The sequence below is a fragment of the Manis javanica genome, chromosome 6, assembly GCF_040802235.1.
Source record: "Manis javanica isolate MJ-LG chromosome 6, MJ_LKY, whole genome shotgun sequence".
Classification (NCBI taxonomy): Eukaryota; Metazoa; Chordata; class Mammalia; order Pholidota; family Manidae; genus Manis; species Manis javanica.
The window spans coordinates 79,711,056-79,729,169 of record NC_133161.1 but is presented as its reverse complement, the minus strand read 5'-3'; the positions used below and the strand labels follow the sequence as shown (position 1 = coordinate 79,729,169).

The window sequence follows — 18,114 nt, the reverse complement described above, 5'->3', positions numbered from 1 at the left end:
TTCCATTATGCCTTAACAGCTGTGCCCCAGTCTATGTTGTTAGGGTTATTTGCCCCAACAACCTTTTCTAAATTCTAGCATGTGTTAAAGAACTACTCCCACCCCCACCATTCTGTCAATATCATTTTATAGGTTATGCTGGTTTCCAACATAGTGACAGCCACACACATATCATCTTCACCTAAAATTTTGTTTATGGCAATCGTAATTCTCTGTCCAAGAAATAAATTATCAGAGAAAAACTTTGACACAGTAACTTTGGACTTTTCTAATTTTGGTTTCAACACTCTGTATCTACTTGATATTGGGCAAGTTAACTTCTTGTTTTCAACAACTTCATTTATAAAGGAATACTTGCAAGATTGTGAGAACAACAGATGTTATACCCTGAGCACATAATACATACTTAATAAATGTTAGCTATTTTATTTTTGGAATTGCTTTAAAAATTGTCATGACTGCTCAGAATTGGTTTCTGTGTAACAAGCTGAGGAAGAATGTCATTGTCAATTTTTAGTCAGTCTTCAAGTATCTTTTTCAAACTATGCTAAATGAATCATATTCATACTTTCATAAACTACCATATTTAAATACAACTAAAATTCATACTACAGGTATCAGTATAGGGACATTTACACAGATGTTTAATTTGCCTCAAGACAAAATTTTTTCATAGGAAAAAATGGCATTTTCTGGGAGAAGCTGACATTCTAGAAATGGAGGGAATCTAGTCTGTTGCTATCACTGTTTGAAACTGTTCAGTTATAAAAACAGGAAGATAAAGACACTTCAAGTTTAAATAATGACTTATTTTTGTAATTTTTTTTGACTTTTGAAATTAAATATAACCTTTGAAATTAGGGAGGTCAACAGGTTTAATATCTGTTGTTTTGGCTCCCTCACCTTACCTGCCTTTAAGTTATTTAGTTTATCATAAATAGAGAAATGTATATATTCCTTGTATCCTTTTAGATTTTGGAGGTAATAAAAATAGCTGCTTTATTATTTATCAGGTATTCTACTCTTGGGTTCTTATTTTCATCAGGAAAATGTTTTGATCTTGTATAATACTGCTTCCTTTAGCATCATACAGAATAAAATAATTTTATAAATAGCTCTGATCAATTTTATTACTTATGCCTGGAATCTGGGAGGTAAGGGGGTCAGGGAATTTTAAAGCTTTAAAAATGGACTAAGATTGTGAATTTAAGCACTATAAGCCCTCCTTCCAATGATCAATGCTCAGTGTTTTGCATGTAAATAACAAGACAGCAGCTTGATCTTCAAATATCAACCTTGACTTTCTTCCTGGTTCTTTCCTAAGCAGGAATGCAAACCTAATCCTCAGGGACATGCATTACAAATCTTATTGCAGAATTGTCATCACTCAGTCTTGGTCCTCCTGAAGGTCATCTCAAGTTTGTTTCCAGCACTATTTACAATGTAAGAACAAAGCTTTAGAAAGGGAACTAATTCTGCTTTTCTAGGCAAAAACTTTTACTTTACTCAAGTGGGAAAATAAAATTGAATTTAATCCCCCACCCCCCTTTAGGGTTGGAGAGAAAGAGTAAAAGAAAATAGAAAGGCATGAGGCCATGGGAAAAAAATCTCTATTATGAATAAAAGATTCCGAACACTGTAATACATACAATGAGAAAGAAAGGCCATACACAGGGGAAAAAGAGAAGAAAGGAAAATATAGAGGTTAAAAAAGAGAAAAGAGAGAGTGAGGTAGATTGCTAGTAAAACAGCCCCAATAATTCCCTCCCCTGTATTTGCATCTTTGGGTAATCCTCACCCTCATAAACCTATGTTGGGCCATGTGATTTTCTTTGGACAATGGGATAAAGGCAAACACACAAGCAGAGGGCGGTGTTGGCCTATTGAAACGTTCTCTCTCTTGCCATGCTTGCGGCTCTAGGCCCCTAAGTGAACAAGCCTGTGCTAACCCACTGGAGAATGAGGGGCCATGTGGAGAAAAGAGAAGCCCCAGCCAACAGTCTGTGAGCCCACCGTCTGAAAGCCAGAAGTGTATAAGGACATTCTAGACCATCTGGTGGCCAGCCATTCAGCAGCTGACCGCAAACACGTGAGCTTGCCCAGCAGAGAATAGCCACACTATCACAAACCGGAAGTATGGCCCATTCCGAGCATAGAACCATGAACTAAAGAATCTGGAATGTTTTAAGTCACTAAGTTTTGGGGAGCCTTGATACACAGCAAAAACCAACTGATATAGGGACAACAAGCAGAAATGGGAGGCAATGACTTAAGTTTAAAATAAAACAAGATATTATTTATTTCTTCACTCTGTGGTTCATTTTAGTTGGTAGTTTCAGAATAGGTTGCTATTTCACTTCTATTGAAATGTGCATTTGTTCAGTAGGTCTGACTTATCATAAGCTTGTTTTTACCCTGAAAGATAGCTTTGCTGAGAAAGCTAGCAGTAACACTACAACCCTATTCCCTAACCACAGATAGAGGAAAGTGACAGGAGGAATGGAGTATCTTTAAATTACTGTTTGGGTAGAAGCAGATCAAAGTTTATTACCTGCTTACAACGTAGACTCAAACCAAATATCAGATCTGACATTATATTCCATAGACTATGATCTCCTAAGCACAATGGACCATTTAGAGACAAAGTAAAAAGCAGTGATTTTAAAATTAATACTTAATGATATACAAATATTTTCATTAATTTACCTACATATGCTATTGGATATGTTTTATTTGGCTCCAGTATAAATCCAACAAGTATTTATAAAAAGCCATTTTTAATGTGCTTGACATTTTACCCCTATTTATGTTTTCTACTCATTTTGAGTTTTAAGACACAAAACTCTCACATAAAAGTATTTGGTTTCTTTTATTTTTTTATGTCAGCCCTTGGGCTCATAATTATCTGGAACAGCTGCAACAGAGTCTGTTCTCCGTGATAATTACCTGTTATTGTAAGCTGTGGGTCACTTTCCAAACACCAAAGATATATACCATTTTCTTTCTTTGATTTTTCTATCCTTTGAATAATTAAAAAAGGAGAGATATTTTCACATTTTTCCTTACATTTGTGAGAGAAAATACCAATTTATAAATCCTTAACAGAAGGGCAAGGATACAGGCTATGACCTGCAGAGTATAATTTCATCAAACCCATAAACAACTAGATAAATTCATCTACTTACAGCAATATATAGAAAGTTTTATTCATGTAATTAAGCACTTGGGTGGTTAAATGTTTATTCAGTTGTATAGGTTTAAGCCTTCAAACAATGCATTAATTTATATTAGTTTACAAAGAAAAGTGAATTTCAAGTGAATGATGTCACATGATTTTCAAATAATGTGTAATGGAATATATATTAGGATATTAATCTATTGGAAAGATATGTAGAAAGGTAAATTTTATTATAAGAATTATTATATAAGTTATAATCAACTAAAAATTTGTTTCTTATAGCCAGCACCTTATTAAATAATTTAAAATTTTCATTTGCATATACTAGATACTTTGGGCATTTCATTCTCTGAGTGAGACAGCTTATATATCTGTTGAGATATGATGGTTAATATATAAACTTTTATTATAAAATTACAGACATATGCAAATATTGATTAAATAGTATATAAACTAAAAGGGAAGATGGGGAATTAGGCTTTAAAATAGACAGCATTAAATCTAACTAAAAATTGGAGTTCTGTTTCTAAAATGGAGGAGGAAATGTCACATGATAGATAACTGTGAAATGGCTAAAACCTACCAAGGAGTTTCTTTTTAATTGCTGGGCTTTTTCTGTGAGTAAATACAAATGTATGTTCTTCAGTATCCCAGATAAGTAAAATGTAAAATGCATTCTGTTGAAAGAACATGACTGATCTAACAATTTAACAGTTGTCATCACTAGCTAAAATTACAAATAATTTCCATGATAGTTTTATTTGCTTTATATCATTTCAAAATCTATAAATTAAACATTTCTCAATTATGCAGTTTTATAGTCATCTCACTTACATATATTATTCACCCAATCGCTATTCAAACTACCAAAGAGTTAGACCCAAACTTAAAAGTAATTGTATCAAAATTTATATAAACATTTTTATCATCACATAATCATAGATATATAGCAGATTATATAGATAGATGATAGATAGATAGATCTGATGTCACCACCCCACCCTTAGTCTCTGACAAAAGGAGTTGAAACATATTTTATGTAAAACTCAAGAAAATTGAAGGATAAGGAATAAATTAATAGACAATGTTTCATTCTGTCAAAAAGGACCAAAACTTTGAAGTTTTAAAACCATATGTTGTATTGTAGCCCTTTGTTGTATACTTTATATTTTCCACACTTATTACTATTTTAACTTGTTTGTATATGTACAATAGGATATCAATAACTTGCCAAAACTGAAGATATTATTCTAAAAATACTAGGGGATGATGCAATTCAAGACATATTCTAGTATTTATAAAGGTCATGTAAGTCTTACGAGTACCCACCTGATCAGTATTGCACTTACTTTACAGGTAGGGGAAATCACTGTAATAATGATATATGGATATGTAATTCTTTGCCTAAATGAATCTGTAATACATGCAAACTAGGTGAGATTGAAACAAAGAATAAATAAAGTATTGTCAGATTATTCACTCATTTTAATTCTAGATGAAGCACATTATTGATAATAGAGGGTTTAAATCAGTAATAGAGGAAAACTAGCTCTAGGAAAGAAAATGAGAGTGATTTAAAAAAAATGTTTTAAAAGCCAAAAGAAATATATCCCAATTCAGAGGTTTGGAAATAATGAAATATTTTGTTATTCTTTCATAATTATCATAAGCATAAATAATCTTATAGCATTTATATTTTAACAAACACTAAGGAGAGAGCAAAAACGTCTTCATACAAAATTCTATTTCAGTTGTGACATTATCCTTTTTTATTTTTAAATAAGGAAACAAAATACATTGATTCTGAGGAACATGTGTAATCTAAATAACTGCCAAAATTTGAAAAATATCTGAATATTAACTCATAATGTTGGCACCTGTTAGATAAAGAATATTACCTCATAAGTTTTTATGAAAGAACATTGTTTGCATCCAGTTAAGACTGTGACTCTTTCTCAGAAGAAAATACTACAATGAAATAATAAAAATGTTTCACATACCCCAGTCAAGGAGTTTTGTTAGGTTTCTGATATTTAATTTGGTTTAATGGCTATCTTGTATAACATTGCTATACCAGTTACCTTTTTTACTGTGGTAGTTATTAAAAGATAGAATGCCTAGTTTGGACTATTGAAAGATACTATTCAATATGGAAAAAATTTGTAAACATTCTTTTCAATTCATAAAACAAATGAAAGAAAGACTAATTATTAAAATGAAGGTATAGAATCTTAATTTTTTCCCACAACTATCCTCAAACTCCCCTCATAGTAAAATCAGTTCTAAGACAAGAAAACCTAGAAATGAAGGACTCACTATAATAAAAAGCAGATGACTTCAGAATAAAAATGTATTATGCCTAAATTTGATTAAATATAGACCTAACAAAAGACAGCTTATTCAAATATCGGCCCTTTATATTTGTGGAGTTTTGGTAAGTCCTTGAATAATAAAAGCCAAAGAGTTATGGAATCAGTACCATTATTTGACTTAATCCGAAATGTATAGAAATTTAATTAATAACAATTCATATTGTAACACTTAATATTGAAGAGCTAAGTTTGGTCATGTTTTATTAAGACAGATTCTGAAAGATATAATACAATTTACCCTATCATAAAACTTTACTATTTGCCGATGTATGTTGAATTGGATAGACATTTTGTTAGATTTTATTTTTCACAGTTGAATGACATGTTATTAATTATACTTAAATCTATTAAGATAGACTTTTTAAAAAAACTAAAGGCTATTGGTTATTACACATAGTCTGTGTATTATGTAATAAGTTATATAAATGCAATCTACTACATGTTTTAATTACCTAGGTGTGATAATCTCAGTTTGGATAAGAAGAACGATTTTGAATATTCTTTTAAAAAATTACAACCAATATTCAAATTAAAATTTAAAATTTTAAACTGCAAAAAAACTTAGAAAAAGTTTTAAAAGAAATCTATCTTTCGAAATACAGACAATTAAATAGAATTTAGAGTTGCATAATTGTCTAGTATATTTTGGCAGATTAATATAAATCAAATTTGATTAATACTGGCCCACTACATTGGCATATATTTCTACATTTCACTTATAGCAATAAATCTGTTGGTATCTGCTAAGAAATGTAGAAAAAGAAAACATGGTTAGTAGAAATCCTGGGTCAATGCAAAATGTTTTGTGTAATTTTCCAGTTCATAGATACAATGTAGATTTGAAAAAATATCTAGGAGCAAGTTTCAACCTTCACAATTATTTTTTTCCTTTCTTAATTTACATTTATGATAGCCAATTTAAGATTGTCTAGATGAAAAAGTAGCTAAGACTCATCCATAGACGTGGCTTATTAAATTTGTTTTTGGAAGACTAACAATAAATGAACCCACTGAAAGAGTGTATTATTCTTAAGAACAGGATAAAGATTCTTGCTTTTTCCCAGTTTAGTTAACCAGTCTATTCTACTCTGGGCTTAAATAACCCATTAAATTCTATGAGTCAACTCCATTAAAAAAAAATCATGCACAAGAAAAATCTCAACTCTAGTAAAAGGGTGTACTTGATGATATCTTAAGTCCTTTTATCCAAAATTCTTCATAGGATCCAAAAGGAATAATTACAAATAGGAAGAATATTTCAATCTCTCTATTTCCTGGTTTTAAAATAGGGAACTTCTTGACTGCTCAGGAAATTCTATAATTTCTCTATTACTTGCAAATCCATCCTCCTTAAAATAATCACCTCTACTGCAAACTAAATGATGTGGTCAAAACGAAGTCACCTTTACTATCACCTTGATTTTATAAAATCATAGACTCAGGTTGAGTCATTCTAGATGTCTTCCTTTCAATCAGCAACCTTATTTCCACTTTCTCATCAAACCCTGTATGTTCTATTCATTTACTACCCATTGGTGCATCCCTTCCTCATGAGCTTCACTGGCCCTTCCTCAGCATTTCTTCATTACGAGTGATTTTCCATTTGTCTGGTATGCACCTCCCAAACTCTCCTTCCTATAGCTAATTCCAACTCTTTCATCAAACATATTTCATGAATTATTTCTAGGAGGCTCTCTCTTACTTTTCAATCTGATAAATTTATTTTCTGTGCTTCTTTAATCCTCTCTATCTTAGTATTTACACTATTGAACTATAATGGTCAATATATGTAACCCTCTACTCTTTGCCTGAAAGGCAAGATCTATGTTATTTTAATGTTTTTACTCCTATTCCAAGAAAATATGAGGAATAAATGCTGTGAATGTTTGTTCAATGAATAGAGTTGCCAAGGAATTTTTCTTTTAAATCTTTGATCCTTGTACACCATAATACATTGAACTGCATGTCAAAAATGATAATATCAGATATTTATTATTGTATAACTTATTATATTCCCTACATTATGAATTTGGGTTATGAGAACAAATTTAAGTTAATTTTAAGTAGCTTAAAGTTTCATAAATTAAACCTTGTATATGTCTACTTTGAAACTGATTATCCTAGTCTTTCAAAAGTGGTATCAAAATGCTAAAGTGATTCTATATGGTATAGAATTAAGGAATTAAGACTTATAACTTAACAAGATTCAGCATCTTTCAAGAATCTGTCATGGTTGAGGTCCTTAATTCCTCAAATGTCTTCAGAAATAAAATTCAACACAGATTTTCTAAATCCCTACCATTCTGTATTATTTCACCATTTAAGATTCCAAACTGTTTTTAAAAATGTTCCATACACTGTATTGCAGAAGATTGCTACACTGCTCATACCAATATTTACAGGAATGGATTATTTCTCTCATAATTTAAATTTCCCTGCTGTAAGAATAGGGAAGTAAATGCTGTTAGTTTTCCTGTTTGAAGGACCTGTCCTAATGAATAATAATACCTCTGGGTTTTAAGCTACAAATACTGTTTTATCTTGCTTTGTTTTTGTTTTTTAGGACATGTTTATTTGTTTAACCTATATAGTTTTTTTTAAACAAAAATTTTCAAACTACAATTTTTTAATATTTTCAACTTAACTAATTGAATTTTACACCATGAAAAAGAAATTTTGCAAAGATCAATAGGTTAAATTTAAAAATAAATGAAATGATACATAAATCACTGCAAGTGATAATTAAAGTCTAGAATTTGATGAAAGCTATTAGCTGACCAACGGATCATTAAACAGCTACTGAAGTTGGAGTATTAGAAATGGACTAAAACCCCATGTGAAACATTCTGTCAGCATATAAGTGGAAATGCACTGGGAATGTTTTTATTTCATTCACAGGGAGTTTTATCTCCATTGCCAATCAAGAGTAATGGCTGGGGGAAGTTTCTTAGCAATAGGAAATCCTGTCATCATTTTCACTTGTGGAAAGTAATTGAATTCACTGTGAAATGCCAATATTATTCCTCTTTGTGTGCTATGAGAAGAAATAGAATTACACGTCTTAAGAATACTAACGTTATTTAAGGCAGGTCTAATGAGAGGTCATAACTCTACACTAACCCATAATTTCCGAGTCATGGAGAGGATATTGCTCTCTTCTGAGGTCACAAATGCAAGTATTCTTCTCATATATACAAGGAAGGAAGAATATAATCCCAGTTCTAACAAAAATCAAACCATGATTAGAAGTCTGCACTCAATGAAAAATGGGATTAGAAACTCTCTACAGTAGAGTTTTCCTGAGACAGAAATCACAATTCTATTTTTCAGACTATTCAAGTCCAAAAACATGAAAATCTAGATAATAAGATAATCTACCTCCCTTTTCACTGGGTGGATGATGTTCTGACAACCACTAGTCATTCTGCTCTGCAGACTGTCATACATCTACCAAGTATTCAGTTGGAAAAGTAACATCTCTGGGACAAATGGCTGGTGAGGCAAAGACCACAGCAGCAGAGACCAGGTCAATAATGACATTACTTGTCAGTGATGAAGCAACTTCTATTTGGATAGCCAGACACTGCAGAGATGGAATTTCCATTTAATCTCTTCCTTGAGAGAAAATATTTTTAGATAAATTTTCTCTTTTAGTACAAATGAAACAAATATGTCTGCCTTGCATTATGGAGTTTATGAAGTATATATGTAAGACCTGTTGATTGTATAAATAAACTTAAAATAAAAGTACAGTGTACTCTTCATATATATCAGAGACAGCCATCATTTAATTGAACTGGAGTACTGACAGATAATTTTTAAGTTCTCAAAGCCCCTCACTGATCCTTTGTCCTTCATTCTTGCCACCCTCTAAACCATACTCCACTGACCAGCAAAAACAATCTTCGCAAAAGCAGCTTAGTCACATCCTTTCCCTTGTAAGCCTTGTAGTGTTTTCCCGGTATGCCTGGGAAAAATCCTCACTCCTTAACCTGTATGTTCTGTCCCCTGCCTATTTCATAGTATGTTTCACTCCTACATTAATGATTGTTTTCCATTATCTGAAGATGCTAAACATCCTCTGGTCTTAGGAGATTTACATATGCTGGTCCCGCAGCCTGCCATCCCCTTTCTTTGCTCTATTCATGGGTTAAGTCCCTCTTTACGCTTACACCTCAGCAACAATGTCCCATTTACAGAGCGGCCTTCCTGATCACCCCACAGGAACGAGGTTTCCCTGCACTGTTTTCTGACAAGCCTCCCACCGCCTTCACAGCACTCACCAAAATCTGGAATCATTTTATGTACTTGCCTTTTCATTACTTTGTTGTCTGTGTCTAGCAGGCATGTAGGGACAGGAGCAACATTTGTCTTTTTTTTAACCATTACATTGTGAGTGTTATCATACAATTTTCTGGTATTCCATAAATGTTGAATAAGTGAATTATTGAATATTCATTAAGAAAGACATTGTAGATTTGCATATATGAGTACTAAAGTAATGAGATGGAATGTCACATGAGACATTTATAATCAGCCTCATCATATTAGGGTATTAAGATGCCATAACTTGATACATAGCTTATAAATCAGCTCCCTCTGAATACCCTTACCAACTTATATCTATGTATTTCTCTTCACTGTAAATACCTTCTATTTTGTATATCAGCTATTTGTGTTTATATATTTTCTATTTTATTAAATCAAAAAGTCCAGGAGGACTTTAAGAACTTTTATTTGTTTTGTTTTACTTTGGGTAACTAGCTCCCCTTATTAGTCCTTGAGCAGGGAGAATACAGGCCATGCAGGAACTCCACCACTGACGAAGCTGCATGAAGTACAGAATGTTACTCAATTTCTGTGGGTTCGAAGTTCCTCACTGTCAATGGGTACCCTGCTACCTACTTCACAGAATTTTGGTTAAGATCAAAAGAAATAGTACACCCCATCCCAAGTACCCAACAAATGTGATTAATAATGGTTACTATGTTGGGTTGGATGGTGTCCTCCAAAATATATGTTTACATCCCAGAACCTGTGAATATGATCTTATTATGGAATAAGTTTTCCTTATTTGGAAAAAGGTTCTTTGCAGATATAATTAAGGATCTCAAAATGAGACCATTCTGGTGCACCTTAAGTCCAATGACAAGTGTCCTCTTAAAAGAGACACACGGACAGAAGAGGAGAAGGCCATGTAAAAACGGAGGCAGATACTGCGTTACTTAAACTCAATTTATACATATCACAAACAGTGTACATGCAGATGCAAACAGAGAGAAATGAACACACACACCCATGTCATCATTTCCATTGTGTCAAACTATTTTTATGAATCTATTAAACAAATGATGGTACTGGGCCCAATTAGAAGTTTTGAATCTGATTTTAGTGGACCTTGTGGGGTATCTGGGTATTGCTTGTTTTGTCAGTCAAGCAAATTTTGCAGTTACAGTTACATGTATCTTTTTTCTAAGGAAAACATGCATAGCTTTCTTCAGTTCTCAAATGGATTTGGGACCACCAAAAGATAAACAATCTCAAATTTATAGAATCTTGAAGGTCCTTTCTAGTTATTACATTGATACAATGCTTCCAGCTATATCACTTTAAAGCAGCCAAAGAGATTTGGTGTGCTATTTTAATAAGGAAGATTCTATCTTTGAAGACCAAGAGCAAACCAAAGAAGAGACTGTAATAGAGATTATTATAAGTAAACCTATCTTCCTCCAAACATTATAATAAAAATCTACAGGTTTCCATTTCCTTATGTGCAATCTGTCATTACCCACCATCCTTCAGCAAAGGAAATAATCTCTATAGTCAACAATATAAACACAGACTCCAGGTTTCCTTCAACTCTGAAATTGCTGTATTTAAATTAAAGAGTCATAGTATGCATGAAAACAGAAAAAAGAAAGTACATGAAAAATACATAGTTTCCTTATTTCTTTCAGCATAGGAAACTTCAAGGCTATTCTTAGCTGAACAGCCATATTTATGCATTTTATACACTGAAGACTATAAAATAAAGATTAGAATGAGTAAGTATTAGAGAAGAATTGGGTAATATGAAGTTCTTAAAATTCACTGTTTCTCTTTTATTACTTTCTAAGGTTTACCAAGCAAAGACTGAGGAGCTTTCTGCAGAATATCATCACATGAAGCAAATGTGAACAGTACAAATCATAAACTGTATGTGAAATGATTTTTATGCAGAAATTATGTTTCCTACTTTTTTTAAAATAACAGAATTCTAAGATATTTGAGATTTGAAAGAAATGGATTATGGATTATCAAGCAGTGTCTCTTGAAAATAAAAGCAAACTTAGTTTTCAACTTAGTCACCATGTGTATATATGAAGAACATGGGAACACAAGTGAATTATTAGATTAGAATAGATTACACGTAATAGCTTTTTATGTGGCACATGGACAACAAGTGCCCCTTTATTATATGAAAAGCACAGCAATAATTATATGGATGAAAGTCTTCCATTTAAAAGTCATCAAATCAGTTTTAAAAGTTGTGCCTTTGAAGACCGATTGCTTTCCCTTAAAAAGGAACTTTGCTGTGGCTTTTAAAAATAGCTCGGATTAACTGCTGAGTGGAGCCAAGGTGAGTAATAGTTAAGACTGCAAATTCTGCCACAAGATTGCCTGGATTCAAATGCTGTCTTCATCACTTAGAAGTTGAGTGACATCAGCAAGTTACTTATGTATGGCTCAGTTTTCTCTGAAATGCAGAAAATAATAATAACTCATGGAGTTGTTTGGGGACTAAATAAGTTAACACTGTATCTTGCTTTGAATTTAATAAATTCATGGGATATAGCTAAGTGTTCAATAAGTGTTAGCTATAGGTTTATTTGAAGTATTGCGGAAAAGCTTTTTTATTAATGCATACTTTCCTAGATCTAGAGCTCAAAGGTTATTATTCTATATACCAATATCATGACATTGAGACTTACAGAAAATATATTTCTAATGAATTATGTTTCATGTTGGTCATTCATTCTTGTATTTAACTTTCCGATGTGTTGTGTATCTGATTCAAAAATAAGAGGGTACATAACTAGTTCCATTTTATACATAATATTGCAAATTCCATTCTACATTTAGTATTTCCCACAGGAATAAATCTGGGTTAGGTCAGAAATTCAATGATGTGCCTATTATCTATGGCATTAAAATGTTAGTTTTTAATAGTATCTGTAGGAAACAGTCAACCCTTTATTAATTAATCACACCTGTTGCATGTTAGAACATTCTGATACAGTTTCTGTTTCCCCTGTTACATCCATCCCCCACCTTGCTAAAAGATTCACTTTCTCACAATTCACTTTTCATGAGGCGCCCTTTCTTTCATGCTGAAATATTTTAAGAAATCATTACTGCCAACTGACACTCTTCAGACTGGCATTTGTTTTAAGACTTCTTGAACAACCATGTAGTGAATTTGTATTTCTATTTACAATATTCTCTATTTCTATCCTTGCTATTGTTTTTTAGTTAGAGTTGTTATGTTCACTTTTACAAAATTGCTAAGTACTTTCAATAAAGTCTGTTTTTTCAAATTATTTTTTAACCACTAAAATTTCATATTTGAAAAATCATAACAAGTTTACCAACCTTTACTAAAATCTTTTTTTTTAAGTGGTCAAAAGAGATTCTCTTCACAGTGTATAACAAAAACTCCTCCTTATCTTTTTTACCCCATTTACACAAAAGCTACCCATAAAAATCTTTTTTTCCAAATGTCTAAGAACTTCCCTTTCCTTTCTTTTTGAATTTTTTACTTTTTGCTTCTAGAAACAAAGTTTCTCTTTCCAGTCAATCAAGCACTCTGGCATCTACTTTTTTTCTACCTATTACCCAATCAAGCTTAGCAGAGGACCTGGAGCTAAGCAGGCAGACTCCGAATTTTTTTGAGCAGGCGAGACGTTAAAGGACTGTGGGTGTGCATATGCTGCTTCTTTTAGGGCTGCATAGGTTTAAAAAGTGTCGTCAGTTATTAATCATGGGGAATTAGGAATTCATTATAACTTCCAGTAGAAATGTGCTGGGTTTGATCCTTTGTAAAAGGAATACAGATCATTTAAATAGATTTTAAAAATATATGTTTACTGCTACAATGCCAGTTCATCCAAGCAATGTATCTGTCTGCACATATGTTGAGCAGTTGCTGCCACACTGTCATAGTCACTTAGCGATTCATGATTCAATTTCATTTAATCCCAGTCACAACCTACATCCTGTATCTATTGGGTATTTATTATTTTTTCCCTCAATCAGAAATGCTGCTTTATCTAAACTATATATAATTCAGTTTAGAAATCTATACTTTTATACCATCCTTAATTTAGTAAAATTTATTCTTACATCATGACATAAATGGGAGGCTGCCAACTATGGTCAGATATCTTCACACAACCTACTGTTTGATGCAGGGTAAATATCTTAACACTCTCTGGACATGGTTTCCTTATACATCAGCGGATACGATAATACATCAACCTCTCACATCTGAAACCCTAGGAATCTCACATGCTCTAGACTAAAAAATCTAGTATATTCTCTCATAAGTAAAGCAGTTTGCTTTACTTATATTTACTGAAAGTTATTTAGTATGTCTTATGCATACTATGAAAATCTAAGCATACCTTTAAAAAAATGAGGTAGCTCTAGATGTGCTGATAAAGGAAAAATCTCAGATATATTATTGACTGAAAATCAAATTCCCAAATATCCTGTTATTATATGGTACAATCCCATATTTGTAGAAAACAGCTAAAGACCATACATATACATATAAAAACAAATGCACATATAGTCATATAATATATATACATATACACATGATCATAAATAGCATATCTATAAATACATGAAACTTTGTAGAAAAATGTATGAGGGTAGTAAACAAAGTTTTGAAGATAATGAATATATAAATGAATTGGAGAAGAATATGAGTTGCAAAATATTCATCTGTGTCATATGAGTTTTTTTAACCTAAACAGATATTTGAGAATTACCATTGACCGTTGGATAATGGGGGTTTAGGGATATGGATGCCCTGTGAAGTTGAAAAGCTATATACAATTTTTGATTTCCCCAAAAGTTAATTACTAGCCTACTGTTGACCCCAATCCTTATTAATAACATTAAACAATGGATCAACACATTTTGTATGTTGTTTTAAATGCTGTATTCTTACAATAAAGTAAGCTGAAGGAAAAACAATGTTTTTTCAAATGGTTGCAAATTTCCAAAATATTTTCCAACATTATTTATTGAAAAAATCCACATATAAGTGAACCCATGCAGTTGAAACCTGTGTTGTTCAAGGTTCAACTGTACTTATGTGATTACAAATTTAAATGTAAGAGTAATTTCTGTTTTTCATGACCTTTTATACTTCAGTTTTCACTAATTGATTTTTTTATATATGTTGATTTTATTTGATTGGTGTGAAACTGACAATGTTTATATTAATAGACTTTTACTAGCTTATTTTTAATATTAAAAGTCTCTATTTTTATACTATATACAAGAGTTAGTTTTCTTATGTTCACAGAAGCTGAAAAGGTATTTATTAAAAGAGTAAGAAGAATTATGAAAACCTCTGCAGTTGAATGCCTGGGTAGATGGACATTAAGAGACTACTATTTAGAAGCAGCCAGATATATCTCTCTGGGAGGTAGAGAAAAAGAAGGGATGCCCAGCTCATGTGAAGAGTCTCTAGCAATTAATTTGAATATTAAATTAATGTCACCTATTAGCACTCCAAGCTAGCAAAGCAGATGACAAAAATCATAATAGATGCATTTGCTAATGGCTCAAAGTTTAAAGGTGTTAGACCCTTCTTCCTCTGTCTTAATGGTCTTTAAATTACTTCATCTTGTCTCTGAATGTTCTAAATTGTAGTCCACATTGGCCTTAGATCACATTAACATGAAATATAAACAAAGGACATGATAATAAAAAAAACAAGGAAACATGAAATCTTAGCCACACCTCCACTAGTGTAATCCCTGGAAATCTTGTTCTCAAATCCCTAGAGCTACTCCCTAAAGGACCATTCAACTAGCATCTTGCTCCTCAGATGTTCCCAGCAGAGGCTGACAAGCTCATGTCTCTGTGGTGACATCCCGTGAAACTTCCAAAGATGATGCCTTCCTCATTTCTTATTGCTGGTGGCTCACTCAGCTGAGTGAGTTGGAAGAGGGCTTGAAATCCTCTTCCCTGCCATGTTTAGTTCCATAAGCTGTTCAGAATCAAGTGCACCCTCAGCTCAGGGTAGTTTATTGCCTCAGCCTTTAATCATTTTCTTAAATCAACTGTAATTATACTCGGCCTTTATTATGACTAGTCCAGAAGGTAATCTGATTAACAGGATTTTCTGTTACTCTGAATATTACTCCTTTCCTTAGACATTTAACATTAAATAAATAATCATTCCTTATTTGGTTTACACTCCTCTCATTTCTGCAGAGTGAGTTCTTAGTGAGTTTCACCTAAGGGTATTATTTATGTAGAGCTTGCTTGATTATACATATCTAGATTATCATTAACTATGAAATTAAAAATTGCTCTTGTTCCTAAGAGTCTTGAAGATTTGAGTTTGATAAATTTCACTACAATCCCAGCACATCCAGCTACTGGTCTTTACATGAGGCTGCTTAGCTCTCATACAACTGACATCTAACCGGCCCTCCTCCAGAGACTTCTAGACCAGTGATGCACAAGAGAAGTATAATACAAGCCACAAATATATGTATATGTAACTTTATATCTTTTATAAGGTACATTTAAAATAAGTAAATAAGAATCAGATGAAAATAATTTATTAACCCAGTGTGTCCAAAATATTTCAGTACATAATTAATATAAAATTTATTGATATGTTTTATAGTTATTGAAATTGAGTATATATATATATTATACTTCTAGCACATTTCAATTTGGACTAACTACACTTCAAGTGCTTGAGAACGACCTGTGGTTAGTGGCTATTTTATGGGATGGTGGAGATCTGGAGAGTTCAGAAATGCTTGGTTTCAGGGTGGCTCAACAGTTTCAGCTTTGCCTAAAACCCTTGTTTCACATTAACACTTTTTTAAATACCAAACTTCTGTATCCTATGTCCCATGATGGAGTCCTCACATCTGAGAAAGAGTTTCCTTAGATCAATACATAAAGCATGTTATCTGACATTATATGCTTTATTCTACATTTTTAAAAATTGCAGACAGAATATTTAATTTTCAATCATATTTGTGATTTATCACATAGCTAGGAAAAACTCTTCTTTGTTTTTAAATTAAAAGATTAATAACATATTCTCACTGTAAAGATTCAAATACCATAGAAGCATATAAATTAAAAAGTGCTCCCTCTTCCCTACTCCGCTCCCTACAGCGACTCAAGGTTTATTACTGTATATCATTCTAAACATTTTTCTGTATCAGAAATGTTTAGAAAGAGACATTAAATACTCAGATTCATTTACAACATTTTATGTAGGTTTTCTTTTCTTAAATGTGGACAAGTAGATTTATGAGCAAGGTCTAGCACATAAACGTGTGTGATGATTGTTACAAACATTAGGTTGCCTGAACTGAAGGCACTGTACTCTCACTCTCTCTCTTTGTTGGTGGCAGAGCCCCTGTTCCGTCTGAGTATTCACTATCACTATTGTCATGTGTGGGATATTGATTAGCCTAAGCTGATTAGGTAATTCCCTTTTCCTAGCCAATGACTGACTGCCAGAGGTATACAATGTAATTTTGCCCAATGTAAATGAGGGGCAAAGAAGGGATTTTCTTGCTCATAAAGATAGCTAGATAGAAGGAGCAATCTTCTTTTTCTCCTGGACCTTGCTGTCTCCCTGTGATACCTGCAATGAAAGCAACTCTGAAAGGGAGCAGCCTAAGAATAGAAGGTAACATATCAAGAATTAGTGGATGAAATGATGGCAGAATCCTTGATATCATTGCACAACTGGCATCTTCCTGGGATGTGAGAACATAGCCTTCTTAGTGTGAACTCACTGTTGTGTTTTCTGTTACTTGAAATTTGGAGCATGCAAACTGAAGCAAACATCAATAAAAATGTCTTATAGTTTGTTAAAATGAGATAGGAATCATCTTCATTAGTGAAGTAAACCACCAGCTCTTGATGAGAAAGTTATTAATTTCCTGTCAATTTATTTCCACACATTATGACTTTATCTTAAGGTTCTTGTCAAAGAAAAGAGCAACTCTCTGAAGAATAAATAATTAGTTTAACTGCCAGTGGAAATAAATTAACACATTTTAGATAAGCAAAATGTAAACACACCATCAGAATTGTTTATTTTAAAATGTTGTTGTATGTATGCAAATCTTTATTGGATTATAGGATATCATGGGACCTGCACCCTGTAGCAAGTTATTATGTTTTTATTTTTATAGTGTGGTGATTTTCCTTCTGTTAAATTACTTTACTCTGAATAATGCTTAAGGTGCGTGTCTAGTGTTTCATATACCATACTTGAAGGAGGGGTAAAATATTAAAATATAT

At 32.5% G+C, this 18,114-nt stretch overlaps 1 protein-coding gene across 1 annotated transcript in view; it reads right to left on the bottom strand.

Annotated features, from left to right (window-relative positions):
* Positions 1-18,114, bottom strand: part of SEMA3E (semaphorin 3E) — a 248,405-nt gene that overhangs the window by 189,510 nt on the left and 40,781 nt on the right. The window lies entirely within an intron of this gene.